At 39.2% G+C, this 17,932-nt stretch overlaps 1 long non-coding RNA gene across 1 annotated transcript in view; it reads left to right on the plus strand.

Annotated features, from left to right (window-relative positions):
- Nucleotides 1-15,285: 15,285 nt before the first annotated feature.
- Nucleotides 15,286-17,932, plus strand: part of LOC116274181 — a 44,800-nt gene continuing 42,153 nt past the window's right edge. Inside the window, exon 1 of the long non-coding RNA XR_004182775.1 lies at nt 15,286-17,314. This is a non-coding gene — a long non-coding RNA (uncharacterized LOC116274181). The remainder of the gene's footprint in view (nt 17,315-17,932) is intronic.

Here is a 17,932-nt window from a genome sequence, read left to right on the forward strand (position 1 = left end):
CAGAGTCTATTTGCTGGTAATTTATGACAGATTATCTCTGGCTTTTAAATGAATCTAACTCATTTATGTTTATTATGACTATACATATATTTAGACTTGTTTCTACCATTTATTTTATGACATGTTGATTTGTTTTTATTGTTATTTTCTTCTTTATAATGAATTAAAGATATTTCTTTATTTTTTTGTAATCTCTGGCAGTTGAAAAATTGCATATTCTTTCAATTTATATAATGATAACAATGTAATTATCTTATTTCAATGTATGCCTTCAGTTTCTACCAAAACTTTAAACATATTTGTCTATCATTATCTAGAGCTAATAGTATCTACAAGAGAAGAACTTTAGCATCCATTCCCTTCTTCTATTAAAATAATCTGGCATTTTAACTTTAGAATTTTTGTTTGTTTTCATGTTCTATGGGAAATATAATTGCAAGGTAAAAGTTTTTCTGGTACATTTTAATTTTTCTTACTTTGGTCTCAGGTATAGTTTTTCTAAAGTACATTAATTATTTTTAAACTACATATTTTTAACACTTGAATGCTAAATGTAAGCCACACTCACATCACAAATAATTTCCAAAAGCTAAGCATTAAAAACATAAAATAATATAAAGAATAGAAAAGAATGTTGAAAGCTTTTTATACATTATTGAGTGTGGACGAATTAGGACACAAAACCTATCAGTTTGACAACTTAAAAAATGTAAAACTGCAATATGATAAATGTCATTGATATAATGTTAAAAGCAAGTGACTAATTAGGGGGAAAAACTTACTAAATATGTAAGAGGATTAATATTAATAATATATAAAGAGACCCAACACATCAATATGAAAAAGAATTCTTCCTAGAAGAAATTCGTATGACTAATTCAAATTAGTCTTTACTGAGAAAAGAAAAATAGCTCAGAGTAGTCTGGGCTTTGTGAGGTCTGCAAAATATACTGAGATCAGAAAGACATGAGCATAGCAATTGTTTAAGGCATTTTGTTTCTGACTAACTGCCTCATCCATTATCTTCATGTTCTTGGAATTTGTGATACAAAGAGCAATATATAGCCACTCTGTAGCTTATATTAATGTAATATAAATTCTTAGTAAACAACTTAGGAACATCTTCTTTTTCTTTAAAAATCCACTTGTAACTGCTGCTAATCACAATGTATATTCAAGGCAACTTGAATCTATGTTCCCAGGTTGCAGTCCCCAAACTTTGTCCAAATAAAGTCCCTATTTATATTAAATTTGTCTCAGCTTTTTCCTTTGGACAGAGAGTACCATGGCATTCAGCACGTTATGAAAGCTTTGTCTTACTTTCTGGATGAGTTTACATTAGATTTCAGTATTATTAACCTTCATTTGTAGAGTTATCACTCTTCTGCTCAAAAGTTCCTCAGCTGCTGTGCCTATGGAGTAAGCATTCTTTTATTCCTTTACTTTCTTAAAAAACGTGCTTTCCCTTTAGTTTATGGATTTGCTCTGAATCCTTTCTTGCATGAGATCCAAGAACCCTCTCTTGAAATCTGGATTGGCACCCCTTCCTGGTAACACCTTCCTGGTGAACCGTGAAGAGACTACTCAGAGGAGACCCCCAACCCAAAGGAAATAGACTGCAGCACTAATTGGCTGATTTTGGGTAAGTGGGGTGCATATACCTGGGTAAAGGATGGATTAGGTTAGAGGCCCAACTTAGAGGAGTTAGAGTCCCTCCTAAGACAGAGAGTGTTAAAGGCCCTACTTAATAAAAGGCAAGTACGCTTGACTGAACTTAGGTTTGAGGCCCAACTTAGGAAGGTTAGAGTCCTTCCTAAGGCTTACGGGATTAAACGCCCATCTCAGTACAGTCCCTCCTGGCTAAGAATGACAGGAGCCATCTGGGGGAATGTTGGAGTCATGCCAGTTTGACATTGGGTGGTAAGCAGGGTGGCTACTGTAGCAAATCTGGTGTACCTTGTGCCATAAATTTGTCTTTCTGTATTGTTCTGTCATAAAGAGGGGTACCTTAGGATAGAACACGGGGCTGGGACCTTATACACCTGCTGTTCAAATTAACCCGGTAAACTGGTCAGTTACAAACTTTGCTGCAAATCCCTGGACAAAAAAAAAAAAATTGAATAAAGTTTTCATCTCATTTTGTTTCATGTCCTTAGAAGCTTGACCTTGTAAATACGTGGTGGTACTTTCTCTTGGTTTCCACTATCCAGCAGACAGGAATTTTGGAATTCATGTCATAGTTAGCCCTAAAAACTATCTTGAGCAGTTAAAAGCCTTTGCAAGCTCAAAACTGGCCACTCTAGGCTCCTTTTAGGAAGGGCAATGGGAACTGCCCAGTGCTGTAGCTTAGTAACTAAGGCTTTGTGTTTTCACAATGGCGGCACGTGTTCAGGGTTCGATTCCTGACTTAAAGCATGAGTCTTTTCTGTTTGATATCTGTGTGAACTTTGCCATTTATTTATTCTCTTCCCTTCCATGAACTATCTTGCTTTTTTTTTTTTTGCACTTGGGAGGATACCTTTGGAAAAGTTCAAAAGCCAGAAATGTTGGCAGTTTGGTGTGGCTAACCATGGGTAATAAAGAAATTCAAAAGCATTTATTTTCTTTAAAGAACACTGTATTAGCCTATTATCATGCTGCTATAAAAGAACTCATTTCTTACGTGGTGGCAGCCAAGAGGGCATGTGCAGGGGAACTTCCCTTTATAAAACCATCAGATCCCATGAGACTTATTCACTATCACAAGAACAGTGTGAGGGAAACTGCCCCCATGATTCAATAATCTTCACCTGGCCCTGTCCTTGACATGTAGGGATTATTACAATTCAAGGTGAGCTTTGGGTGGGGACACAGCCAAACTATATCAAGAACTTTGGTTAAAAGTCAGTTTAATTAAAAGTAGATAGATGCCTCTCAAAATGTAAGGCTCTGTTTTGCATTGCGTTATATGATGGTTTTTACTCTTGGGGGTATCTGAAACCACTTTGCATTTTGTTTAATAACTTTGATGTGTAATAACTAGGTAGAAAAAATAGTTTTGGAGATCCTCAGCTCTTTGCATGTTTGGATCAGAGAAGCATGCTCTTGGCTACCTGGAAGGTATGAAGATGTCCCAAATCCCCAATGAGAGAAAAGACTCCCATGTAGGATGGGCTAATCACAGAATGGGCTGATTGGATTTTGTTTCCTTTGCAATAAAATCATTGCACTGTATTGTTCTGTAGAGTTTCTCTGTTTTGGGATTTAAGTTATGATATAAAAAATGGGATCCTTAATTTTGGGAGATATGTTTTAACTTCCAGTTGTGCCTGCTTATAAGGCCATAGAAACTTCATGCTTTCCTGGCCCTGTTCCTCCAAGGGCTCCACCCTGAAGTCAATAATCCAGTTAAAGAACTAGGAAATGAAAGATCTTAAAACTACTTAAAACTACTGAATCTTCTTCTGTCTGTGTATTTATATGTCGTGTATGTGACATGAAAGGGCTTTGATTAATTGGTTTTAAAATAATAAGAGCTTAAATCAAATACTCTATCAGAAAATAAAAACTGTAAAATCTTTTAGTTCACAAGGCTTTAGCAATCTTTTGGAAATAAAAACAGTTTTACATGTAACATGTGTAAGGAAAGTAATATATACTTTTGGTACATATACGGTTCCTTTTTCAGGAAATCAAGGACAGTATTTTTCCACCACCCTGAATAGAGTGACCATATTTTCCATGGTTACTGGGACCCTTCCCTGTTTTGACAGGTCTACATCTAAGGTTCCTTTTTCAGGAGAGCAAAGACAGAATTTTACCACTGCCCTAAATAGAGTGGCCATATTTTCCATGGGCACTTGAATCATTCCCTGTTTTAACCGGAGTTTAATATAGAAAAGATAGGTATAATTTTTATACTCCGTGTGACCAATAGTTAACCCGGACCACACACAGACTACTCACCAGTCTTCAGGGAGTTGAACACGGGTATCTATGGACCATACCAATGCTGTTTCTCCACACCTACCAAAGGGAATCAGGTTCCCACATGCACTTAGGAAAAAAGAAAGAGCATGTTCGTGCCAGATATCGGGGAACCCCACCCCCGATATTTAACATGGGTTCTTTTCTATTCCCTAAGCGTCTCTGCTGGTTTGAAAAATAAAGGAAAAGAGTACAAAAGAGAGAAATTTTAAAGCTAGGTATCCGGGGTAGACATCACATGTAGGCAGGTTCCATGATGCTCCCTGAGCCGTAAAACCAGCAAGTCTTTATTAGCGATTTTCAAAAGGGGAGGGAGTGCACGAATAGGGTGTGGGTCACAGAGATCACATACTTCACAAGGTAATAAAATATCACAAAGCAAGTGGAGGCAGGGTGAGATTACAGGACCACAGGATGGGGTGAAATTAAAATTGCTGGTGAAGTTTCGGGCACGCATTGTCATTGATAACATCTTATCAGAAGACAGGGTTTGAGAGCAGGTAACCTGTCTGACCACAATTTATTAGGCAGGAATTTCCTCGTCCTAATAAACCTGGGAGCACTATGGGAGACTGGGGCTTATTGCATCCTTTCGGCTTTGACCGTAAAAGATGCCGCCCCAACAGGGGCTGTTCATAGGTCTACTCTCAGGGGTACATTCTCTTTCTCAGGGATGTTTCTTGCTGAGGAAAAGAATTCAGTGATATTTCTCCTATTTGCCTTTGAAAGAAAAGAAATATGGCTCTGTTCCTTCCAACTCACCAGCAGTCAGACTCCAAAGTCTTATCTCCCTTGTTCCCTGAAGATTGCTGTTCTCCTGTTCTTTTTTCAAGGTGCCCAGATTTCATATTGTTCAAACACACATGCTCTACAAACAATATGTGCAGTTAATGCAATCATCACGGAGTCGTGAGGCAACATACATCCTCCTCAGCTTAGGAAGATGACGGGATTAAGAGATTAAAGTAAAGACAGGCATAGGAAATCACAAGGGTATTGATTGGAGAACTGATAAGTGTCCATGAAATTTCCACAATTTATGTTCAGAGATTTCAGTAAAGACAGGCATAAGAAATTATAAAAGAAGATTTCATGGACATTTATTAGTTCCCCCAAATTAATACTTTATTAATACTTTATTAATTTGGGAAACTAATAAATGTCCATGAAATCTTTACAATTTATGTTCTACTGCCACAGCTTCAGCTGGTCCCTCCGTTCAGGGTCCCTGACTTCCTGCAACATATTGTAAGTCAAGAATGTCACTTTCTCACAGGCTCAGAAGCCCCATGTTACCTTGGGACCTCAAGAGGAGAGGAATTTACCTAACTCATGGGTATTTGAGGGTACAAACCCATGGCTGGGCTCGGTTTTAAAAGTCTTATCTGAGGTTACGTCTATGGAACAGATTTCCATCAAAGCAAATTTTTAAAAGCCTATGTAAAAAAAAAAAAGTATTTAGTGAACTTTATACAAATAATCAGGCCAAGGCCAGGCGCAGTGGCTCGCACCTGTAATCCTAGCACTTTGGGAGGCCGAGGTGGGAGGATCACGAGGTCAGGAGATTGAGACCATCCCTGGTTAACACGGTGAAACCCCATCTCTACTAAAAAAAAAATACAAAAACTTAGCTGGGCATGGTGGCGGGCACCTGTAGTCCCAGCTACTCAGGAGGCTGAGGCAGGAGAATGGCATGAACCCGGGAGGCAGAGCTTGCAATGAGCTGAGATGGTGCCACTGCACTCCAGCCTAGGCAACAGAGCCAGACTCCATCTCAAATAAATAAATAAATAAATAATCAGGCCAAGTATAATAAAGCAAATCAGTCTTACCGTGATGTGTCTTTAGTAAAAATGGGAAACTGGAGAGATAAAAAAATCATGTTTCAAAAATTGTGGTACATCTGTTACTAGATCCTAGTCTCATAAGTTGTTTTGGAGTTTTTCTTCTGAGATTTAAACTGACCCTACTTTTTCCTGTGAACCAACCAGTAATCTCTGGCGGCTGCTCAGGAGAAACAGGAGAGATGCATAATGTAAAAATCTGGATCAGTGTTCTAATTCCGGGCAGTTGGAATCAGCTAGCAACCCATATCAACTTGGTTTCAACAATTGCCCAGTTCATGAGAAGCCTTCTTATTTTATTTACTTGGGATAAGTTTACTTATTTTGCTTTACTATTGTGGAATATACTGCTGTTCTACTCTCTGTGTAGGAATGCAGGATAAGCCCACCAAATGTTTTCTTAAACTAAACACTTATTAATCTTCCAGATATCACCTTTTGTTAGAACTCAAGAGTTATGAGTGGCCCTTAACATACTGATGTTTTCTAGCTGAGTTGGTCTCTACCCTGAATACAAGAGACCTTAGTAGTTAGGTAGGAATATCATTGCCCCTGTTCACCGTGAAGAAGTTACAGAAGGTGAATCTTCATCCCTCTGCAACCCTTAGTATTAAGGATTCCCTTGTAAAAGGGAAGGGGGGAAATATGTCAGAGACATTTGAACCAGAGCAACTTCATCTTGAATAGGAGCTGTGTAAAATAAGGCTAAGAGACTTACTGGGCTGCATTCCCAGGAGGTTAAGACGTTCTAAGTCTCAGAATGAGATAGGAGGTCTGCTCAAGATACAGGTCATAAAGACTTTGCTGATAAAACAGGTTGCAATAAAGAAGCCAGCCAAAACCCACCAAAACCAAGATGGCAACGAGAGTGACCTCTGGTCATCCTCACTGCTCATTATACACATATGATAATGCATTGACATGCTAAAAGACACTCCCACCAGTGCCATGACAATTTCCAAATGTCATGGCAATATCAGGAAGTTACCCTATATGGTCTAAAAAGGGGAGAAAACCTCAATTCTGGGAATTGCCTACCTCTTTCTCAGAAAACTCACTAATAATACACCCCTTGTTTAGCAAATAATCAAGAAATAACTGTAAGTATCCTTAGTCTAATATCCCAAACTTCTGCTCTATGAAGTAGACATTCTTTTATTCCTTTACTTTCTTAATAAACTAGCTTTCACTTAAAAAAAGTTCCTCATATTCCAGAGGGTAAATGCATTAGGATAGCATTCAAGGTTCTCCATAACTGTCTACAACCTGCTTTATCTATCATGTTTATTAGTAGTTCTCCAACAAAAACCTACTTTACTTCATTAAAAGATGATATTTTTATTTAATGTCCCTAAGACATATGATACCGTTATTCTCCTTCACTTACTTTATATTTTACTTCTCATTGTTATAAGTTCTTATTATTTTTCTGTTAACAAGAAAATCAAACTCTAAAATATTTTAAAGAGGTTTATTCTGAGGTAATTTGAGTGACCATGAGCCCAGAGAAAACACAATCTCAAGAAGTCCTGAGAAAGTGCACCCAAGGTGGTTAAAGTTTGGTTTCATACATATTCAGGAAGCAGGAGTTACAGGCAAAGATATTAATCAATACATGGAAGGTATTCATTGGTTTCACCTAAAAATGGTGGGACATCTTGAAGGAGGAGCAGCTTACAGTTTATAGGTGGATTCAAAGATTCTTTAATTTGCAATTGATTAAAGGAGTAAGGCTCTGTCTAAAACTTAAAGTCAGCAGAACAGAGTGTTTTAAATGTTTTAAGTCAAGATAAAGATGTAGCAAGATAAGGATATGGCAAGACTGATGGCCTGCGGGTGAGGCTTCACACTTGCCTTGCATGGCGTTTGGTCTTGTTTATAATTTACTATCTTACTGCAGCAAAGTGTCTGTTATGTCAGTCTTAAGATCTCTATTATAACATTAATGCTAGTCAATTGTTACGCCTAAACTCCAAAAGGGAGAGAGTATAAGGTGGCATGTCTGACCTTCCTTCACGTCATAACCAGGAATTCAGTTTTGTCTTTTTTTTGTTTTGTTTTGTTTTGTTTTGATATTGGGATGGAGTCTCACTCTGTTGCCCAGGCTGGAGTGCAATGGTGTGATCTCGGCTCACTGCAACCTCCACCTCCTGGGTTCTAGCAATTCTCCTGCCTCAGCCTCCCAAGTAGCTGGGATTATAGGCTCCCGCCACCACACCTGGCTAATTTTTGTATTTTTAGTAGAGACAGGGTTTCACCTTGTTACCCAGGCTAGTCTCGAACTGTTGACCTCGTGATCCACCTGTGGAATTACAGGCATGAGTCACTGAGTCAGGCTAGGAATTCAGCTTTTAAGGTTTTCTTCCCCTCGGCCAAGGGAGTGGCTTAGGATATTACTTTTAGTTTACAGTTCTCATAAAACACCCTATTTTTTTCCTGCCAATGAATCCTACCCATTTTTCAAGATCTAGCTCAGATTTTAGCTTTTTAGAGAAACCTTTTTAAGCACCTTAACTTCCTGTGATTCTTCCATATATCAACTCAATTCTCACAGCAACCCTATGAGGTAGGTATTATTACCTGTTATTTTATAGATTGTTAAACTGAAGCATGAAGAGGTTAAATAACTTGCCAAGCATTTCATGATTAGTATGTGACAGGTGAAATTCAGACCCAGAAGATCTGCTCCAGAGTCCTTGCCATTGCCTGCTCTACTATTGTAATTATTCTAAATTCCTAGAGAAGAAGAAAATATGGTAAATTGGAAGAAGATACACTTTGAAAATCTGGTTGCAAATCTGAGCTGGGTTGTTTACATTCTATATGACCTTGAGCAAATTAAACTCTCAGAGTCTCGTTTTTCATTTTTAAAAAATAGACAATTGTGAGGATGAAGTTAAAAAGATATATCTAAATTTCCAGGCACATAAGTGTTACGTATTGTGTATTCAAAGAGAGCCAACAGCTTTTGCATAGATTATAATGGTGAGAAAATTATGACAGTGAAAGAAATCTAATCTAACTGACTCCATCTTGCCTGTAACCTCCAAGCTGCCTTTGTTCATTCTTGGGCATAGGCCAAACTAACTCTGGGAGGAATTTAGTTTATAATTTAACTTTGGAGCAAAGGTGATAATAGCGCTTCCCTAAACAAATTCCCTTCTTGCTCGGGGGACCAGACTGCCTTCATAAAGCAGACACAAGATTCATAAAATGAGACACAAGATAAGAAATTATGACTCAGAATTCATGCAGCTAGAGGCTACAAGATTCCTAACCTCCCCAGTTGTTCCTATAAATAACATAACTATTGTAAAACCGAACATTGGTGTTCAAGATATTTTTTAGACCCTATGTTCTGATAGATCAGCTGGCACCACCCAGACTGGTAAACTGGCTCATGTGATCTTGTGGCCCCTACCCAGGAACTGACTCAGCACAAGAGGACATCCCCAACCCAACTAATCAACATTCCCCATTTCTTAGTTCCTGCCTGCCAAAGTATCTGTAAAAAACCCTAGCATCTGAATTTGAGGGGAGGCTGATTTGAGTAATAAGAAAATTCTGCTCTCCTATTTAGCTGGCTCTATGTGTATTAAACTCTTTCTCTATTGCAATTCCCCTGTCTTGATAAATCAACTTTATCTGGGAAACAGGGAAGAAAAACCCACTGGGTGGTTACATCTTTACCTTCCTTCATCTTTTTTATAAAAACAAGTCAACATGTTTTATCTGCTCTTCCATTAAGAGGTCATTTGTGGAGGCCAAGACGGGCGGATCACGAGGTCAGGAGATCGAGCCCATCCTGGCTAACACGGTGAAACCCCGTCTCTACTAAAAAAATACAAAAAACTAGCCGGGCGAGGTAGTGGGTGCCTGTAGTCCCAGCTACTCGGGAGGCTGAGGCAGGAGAATGGCGTGAACCCGGGAGGCGGAGCTTGCAGTGAGCGGAGATCGCGCCACTGCACTCCAGCCTGGGCAACAGAGCGAGACTCCGTCTCAAAAAAAAAAAAAAAAAGAGGTCATTTGTGAATTTCATTTAACTCTAATTAACATTTAGCCTTTTAGCTTTAATACAACAGACAGAACTGGTTTGGGTTGACTACTGTTTAGGTTAATACTCAATGTTTCTGAACTTGAGCCAAGCTTATAAATTTACTCAAGAAAACAAGAAGCTACATTCACCAGCCACTGCCTGCTGATCAGAGAGGCTCCACAGTAGTGTTGGCTTCTTGGTCATATATTGGCCTGCCATGGCCATGGGCCCTGTACAGAACTCCTCCCAGTCAAAAGTCAGTCAGGTTTTCCAAAATTGGTGTCTGATGATGACTGTCACCTACAGGCTGGCAAAAAAAGTGGTTAGCTTGTCAACTCCAAGAGCAGACTTATCTATTTATATTACATATTCATGACTGCAAATCAGCACTTACATTAATAATGCAAAGTACTCTGATTAACATTTATATTAACCATAACTACTTGTGAGGTTTCTTCTGTTCAAATTTGGCCAAAGTCCCAAAAGCTGAGAGAACATTACAATAAATATTAGCCCCATATCCTAGTGTAAGGTGTGTAAGGACAAATAATAATTAAAAATAAGAGGCTTAATTCTCCCTGGAAAATGAAGAAATTTCCCTTTCTTCCTCTTTCAGCATTTATTTTAGAAAAACAGTAATTGTAAGTATTTTCATCTTTCTTTGAAATGTATGTAATCTTTATGAAGACTAAATAGCCGGGAATGTCTTTCTCAAGACCTGGGAGCCACCTCTTTGAAATGTAATTAATGGGAGATAGTGCCCCTGTCTCCCAATTTCTGTGCAAGGACATGAGCTTAACCTCAGTTGATACCTTGCTACAAGTTACAAAACTACCTCCTACCATAAAGGTGTGAGAAGTTTGATTTTTGTCTGAGTAAATCCAATTAGCTAAAACAGGTGCTCATATAATTACCAGGTAAAGTTAGAATGAACTAGGGTGGTGTCAAGTCCTCTTACTTGAGGATTAATCCTGAAAACTTGTATGCATGGGTTGTACCAGTTTGGCTCTATAAGACAGTGAAGTTCCTTTTTGTCTTTGAAACCTCTTAATGGTTGCCAACTCCTTAGTGATTGCTTGTGATACATGTCACATTCAATTTAATGCTAATTCAATTATAAAAATGTTTTCTTTCTCTGTTACCTTTGTGGAGAGATTTCTTGGTTGAGAGACAATTTGTTTTCTAATTATATTTCCCCAACATTTCTGGCAGACAGGATAGACTGAGATTGTCAGTTCCTGAACTGAGCAGACAACTAAAGGTCTGCAATTACCATGTGACATTAGGATGAACTATGCATAATAAACGGTGGTGTTAAGTTTACTTACTTCAGAACTAGTTACTATTTATCTTTAAAACTTGTATGTAATGGGTTGTATCAATTATATTAAACATTGAGATTTCTCTTGGTCTTTGCAACTTCTTAATTGATTGCCTGTGATGTGCATCACATTCTGGTTTAATACTTTTTAAATTTAAAAAAGTGTTTATTTATTTATTTATTTGTTTTTTTTGAGACAAAGTCTCGCTCTGTCACCCACACTGGGGTGCAGTGGCATGATCTGGGCTCACTGCAACCTCCACCTCCCAGGTTCAAGCAATTCTCCTGCCTCAGTCTCCCAAGTAGGTGGGACTACAGGTGCATGCCACCACACCCAGCTAATTTTTTGTATTTTTAGTAGAGACAGGGTTTCACCATGTTAGACAGGACTGTCTTGATCTCCTGGTCTTGTGATTCACCTGCCTTGGCCTCCCAAAGTGCTGGGAATACAGGCATGATCCACCGTGCCCAGCCTACTTTCTCTACTGCCTTTGTGGAGAGAATTTCTGGGCTGGGAGAGTTTTGTTGTTAGATTTCTTAAGCAGGTGCTACCTTTGCAATACGCTGAGTTGTTAACAACCAATTATTTTATCTTTCCTGATAGATTAATAATGTATTTAAGATTGGGGGCTTTATGCTATTCTGCTCGGTACCCCTATTTAGTGGTACACTAAGTAAGAATTACACATAGTACACATAGTGTCTTACACATAGTACAAATTGAGATGAATATATATCATGAGCAACATGATATTGTATAGGTAATTCATTATAAAATTACTAGTTTATTTTATTCTTTCTATAAAGAAAAGATTAGTTTTTATTTTCTTTGACTTCTCAATTCCTCTTTTGTTTCCTTATTTTATTTTATTCAGATATGACAGCTCTCACTTCTACTTCTCTTAACCATTGCTTTGTTTCTGTGTTATATGGAACAGTAACTGACTAAAGGATTCCAGAAATGTCTGTTGCACTATTTTAAAAGATATATGTATGTATTAGTCCATTTCACACTACTATAAAGAACTACCCAAGACTGAGTAATTTATAAACAAAAGAGGCTTAATTGACTTACAGTTCCACATGGCTGTGGAGGCCTCAAGAAATGTACAATCTTGGTGGAAGGAGAAGAGGAAGCAAGGCACATCTTACATGGTGTCAGGAGAGAGAGAGCATGCAGGGGAAACTGCCACTTTTAAACCATCAGATCTCTTGAGAACTCCCTCACTATCACAAGAACAGCATGGGGAAACTGACTCCATTAGCCAGTCACCTCCCATGAGGTTGCTCCCTTGACACGTGGGGATTACAATTTAAGATGAGATTTGGATGGGGACACAGAGCCAAACCATATCATTCTGACCCTGTCCCCCCACCAAATCTCATGTCCTCACATTTGAAAACTAATCATGCCTTCCCAACAGTCCCCCAAGTCTTAGCTCATTCCAGCATTAACTCAAAAGTCTAAGTTCAAAGTCTCATCTGAGACAAGGCAAGTCCCTTTCACCTATAATCCTATAAAATCAAAAGTAAGCTAGTTACTTCTAAGACACAATGGGGATACAGGCATTGGGTAAATGTTCCCGTTCCAAATGGGATAAATTGGCCAAAACAAAGAGGCCACAGGCCCCATGCTAGTCTGAAACCCAACTGGGCACTCATTAAATCTTAAAGCTCCAAAATCCCTTTTGACTCCATATTTCATATCCAGGGCACACTGGTGCAAGGGGTGAGCTCCCAGGGCCTTGAGTGGTGCTGGAGGGTACAGCTCCTGTGCCTGCTTTCACAGGCTGGTGTTGAGTGCCTGTGGTTTTTCCAAATGCACAATGCAAGTTGTCAGTGGATCTATCAGTCTGGGGTCTAGAGGACAGTGGCCTTCTTCTCACAGCTCCACTAGTCAGTGCCCCAGTGGGGACCCTGTGTGAGGGTTCCAACCCCATGTTTCCCCTCAGCATTGCATTAGTCGAGGTTCTCTATGAGGCCTCCGCCCCTGCAACAGACTTATGCATGGACATCCAGGTGTTTTCACACATTCTCTGAAATCTAGATGGAGGTTCCCAAACCTTGACTCTTGTCTTCTGTGCACCCACAGGCCCAACATCACATAGAAGCCACTAAGTCTTGGGGCCTGCACCCTCTCCAGCAATGGCCCAAGCTATATGATGGCTGGAGCAGCCGAGATCCAGGGCACTGTGTCCCAAGGCTGCACAGAGCAGTGGGACCCTAAGCCCAGTTCACATGAAACCATTTTCCTTCCTAGGCCTCCAGGCCTATGATGGAAGGGGCTGCTGTGAGGATCTTTGACATGCCCTGGAGACATTTTCCTCATTGTCTTGGCTCTTAACATTCAACTCCTTGTTACTTATGCAAATGTCTTCAGCCAGCTTAAACTCTTTCCCAGAAAATGGATTTTTCTTATCTACTTCATGGTCAGGCTGCAAATTTTTCAAACCTTTATGCTCTGCTTCCCTTTTAAAAATAGGTTCCAATTTCAAACCATCTCTTTGTGAACTCATATGACTGAACGCTTTCAGAATCAGCCAGGTCACATCTTGAATGCTTTGCTGCTTAGAAGTTTCTTCTGCCGGGTACCCTAAATCATCTCTCTCAAGTTCGAAGTTCCATAGATCTTTAGGGCAGGGACAAAATGCCACCTGTCTCTTTGCTAAAAAAAAAATAGTATGAGTGACCTGTGCTCCAGTTCCCAATATGCTTCTCATCTCCATCTGAGACCACCTTAAGCTTGGCTTTATTATCCATATCACTATCAACATTTTGGTTAAAACCATTCAACAAGTCTCGAGGAAGTTCCAGACTTTCCCACATCTTCCTATCTTCTTCTGACCCCTCCAAACTGTTCCAGCCTCTCCCCCTTACCCAGTTCCAAAGTTGCTTTCACATTTGCAAATATCTTTATAGTAGTACCTCACTCTTGGTACCAATTCTCTGTATTCATCCGTTTTCACACTGATATAAAGAACTACCTAAGATAAAGAAAAGAGGTTTAATTGACTCACAGTTCTTCCAGGAAACTACAATCCTGGTTGAAGGGAATCAAAACACGTCTCACATGGTGTCAGGAGAGACAGAGCATGCAGTGGAAACCCACTTTTAAACCATGAGATCTTGTGAGAACTCTCTCACAATCATGAGCACAGCATAGGGGAAACTGCCCCATGATCCAATCACCTCCACCAGGTTCTTCCCACCTCATGGGATTACAATTAGAGATGGGATTTGGGTAGGGACACAGAGCCAAACTATATCATTCTGCGCCTGTGCCCTCCCAAATCTCGTGTCCTTTTCACATTTCAAAACCAATCTTGCCTTCCCAACAGTCCGCCAGTGTCTTAACTCATTAACTCATTAACTCAAAAGTCCAAATCCATAAGTAAAGTCATGTGAACTAAAAGGTATTACAGTTTTTTTTTCTGAAAAATATTTTATTTAAACTTATTATTTTAAAACCAATTAATCAATGTACTATCATCTTTAGCAAAGGATGCACCTTGAGAAAATATTAGAGGATGTGTTACATTCATTACAAATTTCTCATTGTTGATTAAAATGTCAGCATTCCTCTCATTATGAAATTTGGGGAAAAAAGGGAACATATTTTAATCCAAACTAAGTAACTAATGGTCAGTTGTAAAAGCTTATTTGGATTATTTCATTACTCAAAAACTGGCTCACTGACGATTCAGGACTTTTTGCTCTTACCACTTACATTTTAGTCATTACCCCATGTATCCACTAGATGGTGTGTAAGGACAGAAAAAAAATAAATCAAAAAAAAAAAAAAAAAAAGAATTTAGAGGGATATGACTACAGTGTTTAAGTGAAGAGCTGAGAATTTTCTCTGGATTTTAACATTTGTAATTCCAGTTACTCTAAAACAACTGAGAAAGATCTATACTAAAGAAAACCTTTTTAATGTCATCCAGGCCAACATGGTGAAACCCCGTCTCTATTAAAAATACGCAAATTAGCTGGGCGTGATGGCGCACGCCTTTAGTCCCAGCTACTAGGGATGCTGAGGCAGTAGAATCTGAACCCGGGAGGCGGAGGTTGCAAAGAGCCGAGATCGCGACAGTGCACTCCAGCCTGGCAACAAAGCGAGACTCCATCTCAAAAAAGAAAAGAAAGAAAAAAAAAAAAATTATGGCATTTGCCTACCAAAATTACTTTTTGAAAAAGTTTTCGAGTCATTGAACATAAATGTCTTTTCTGTCAGAGGCATGCATAGAAATAGAGATGAGAAGGCAAAAGGAAGCAACACTAGCAACCTCTGAGAAAACTCTTGTGGGCAGACAGGGAAGAAAATGTGGGCTGCTGTTTTGACTAGCAACCATCTACAGAGGAATTTTATTGCTCTTTGAGAAACACTCAGTCCCTTCTAGGTCATGGCTCGCTGATGGCTGTGTCTGCCTTAAATGACAAAACGGTAAGGAACAGCTAGCTGTCGGTCATTCTACTCTTTGGAACTACCAGGATTCAGCTTCCACAAAATAGAGGTAGAAACAATGTAGGTGGTATTTGCTTGATATACTTATGCTGTTAATGCTTTTGGATCGTGTCACCTAACAAGAATTTTACTGACTTAACTGAGATGACTCTGTAATTGATTTTTGCAAAACTCCCTCGCTCAAAAAGTAAAACAAACAAACTGAGAGTTAGTATTTTATTTTCTTAGTTCCCCTGGGAATTCTAGAAACTTGTTTTTGCAGGAGTGGCATCTCCATATGCCCATATGGAATTTGTGCACCAAAGGAGGTTAAGGTTAACTATTGATATGTATTTGCATAGTACTTTATAAATGAATGGGGGCGAAAAGGGAAGATAAAGGGAAGATACAAACACTTTGGTGCTGTACTGACTGGGTAACTAAGGTCACTCAAATTACTCAGCCTCAGGAATCTAAGGAGCTCATTATGAATAACAAAAGAAACTTCTGTCACTCAGAAAATTCCAAGGGTTTTAAGAGCTTTTGTGCCTGGAACCAGAATGCCAAATATATTTCTTATTCTAACACAGCCAGATAAACTAGAATCTTTCAGTGTATCAGAGATTCATCAACAGAGAACAAAAATGAGCTTACATTGTCAGCCGTGGTGGTAACCTCATTTCAAAGCTATGTATACTTTTGAGTGATATAGATATGAATATAACAAAATTCTGATTTACAAGAATCTCAGTACATTTGCTCAGAGCTGTGCTAGGCTGTGATAGTTCTTTTTCACAACTACCATTGTAGGTGAATGCCAGATATATAATAATCACCTTCATACTAGTAAATTTTCTTTATGAAAAAATTTCAAAGAATTTTGTGTCAGTAAAGGGTTGTGACTTGAGAAATAAAAATAAAATTCTAAGCCCCCACGACTGACTGAATGGATTTCCTCTCGACCAAGGGAACCACAGAGAAAACCTGCATTCACAACCATAACGGGATGGGAGCTCAGTCATGCCTCATCATAACCCCTCCCTTGCTAACTGTCATTAGGTTTTCTTCCCTAAGTGTCACCAATAAATTCGGTAGTCCCCAAAGTGGGATCTTTCCTTGTTTGGTATTGCAGAGCCAATTCATGAAACCAAAAATGAGAACAAGCGGATCTAGCTTTATTTGATGGCCAAGGAAAGGAGAAACAGGAACATAGCTCACAGATCAATTTCTCACCTACTGAGAGATGAGATGTTAAAATGTAGGGTCTCTTTAAGGAAAGGCTTGGACGTTAAAAGTGAGGGGAGGAATATTCATATCCTTTCTGGAAATGGGCAGTGATATCAGAACCAGAGTCCAACATTGTTCTTGCTCTTTTATGGTTTCTTCTGGTCATTGTCATGGTGATTGTTAACTATCATGACTCTGCTGCAAGTGTCACTTAGCATGAAAATTGGATTATAATGAAGTCTGAGATCTCTTTAAGGCCACTCAGTCAGCCATCTTGATTCTAACTGGTTTTTGACTAATTCTCCTGAGGAGGAACTTCTGTCTGCATGCCTTCCTGTTTCTAAAAATAAGCAAAGTTACAGCAAGGTAGAAGTTCAGCTATGTCACAAAGGCATTATACTGGGTAATAAATCAACTAAAGAGAAATCAGCCTTTTCAAAAGATTGCTAACTCGTCTTCCCAGGTATAGAACAAAGGTAAGATGAGATTAATAATTCCTTCACCTTTCCCTGAGACATCTGCTCCCTCTATTCCCTTTTTTCCTCAAATGTTCACCTATCTTATGTGAACTGTTCATTTACTGGGCACTAAATAATGTCTCTCAAGTGTGTAATCATTTGTCTCACTGCCACTGTCATGCGTGTCCGTGTGCAGAGACCACCAAACAGGCTTTGTGTGAGCAACAAGGCTGTTTATTTCACCTGGGTGCAGGTGGGCTGAGTCCGAAAAAGGAGTCAGCGAAGGGAGATAGGGGTGGGGCCGTTTTACAGGATTTGGGTAGGTAGTGGAAAATTAAATCAAAGGGGGTTGTTCTCTGGTGGGCAGGGGCGGGGAGTCACAAGGTGCTCAGTGGGGGAGCTTCTGAGCCAAGAGATGGAATTTCACAAGGTAATGTCATCAGGTAAGGCAGAAACCCGCCATTTTCACTTCTTTTGTGATTCTTCAGTTACTTCAGGCCATCTGGATGTATAAGTGCAGGCTTAGGCTCAGAGGCCTGACCTTCACCATCCTTCCTTTTTTGAAGGAAAATTCATAAATACTAAACCTCCCAAGAACTTCTTTGGAAATGATTGATTTCTGTCAAATGTACTTCT

The sequence above is a fragment of the Papio anubis genome, chromosome 3 (assembly GCF_008728515.1).
Source record: "Papio anubis isolate 15944 chromosome 3, Panubis1.0, whole genome shotgun sequence".
Taxonomy (NCBI): Eukaryota; Metazoa; Chordata; class Mammalia; order Primates; family Cercopithecidae; genus Papio; species Papio anubis.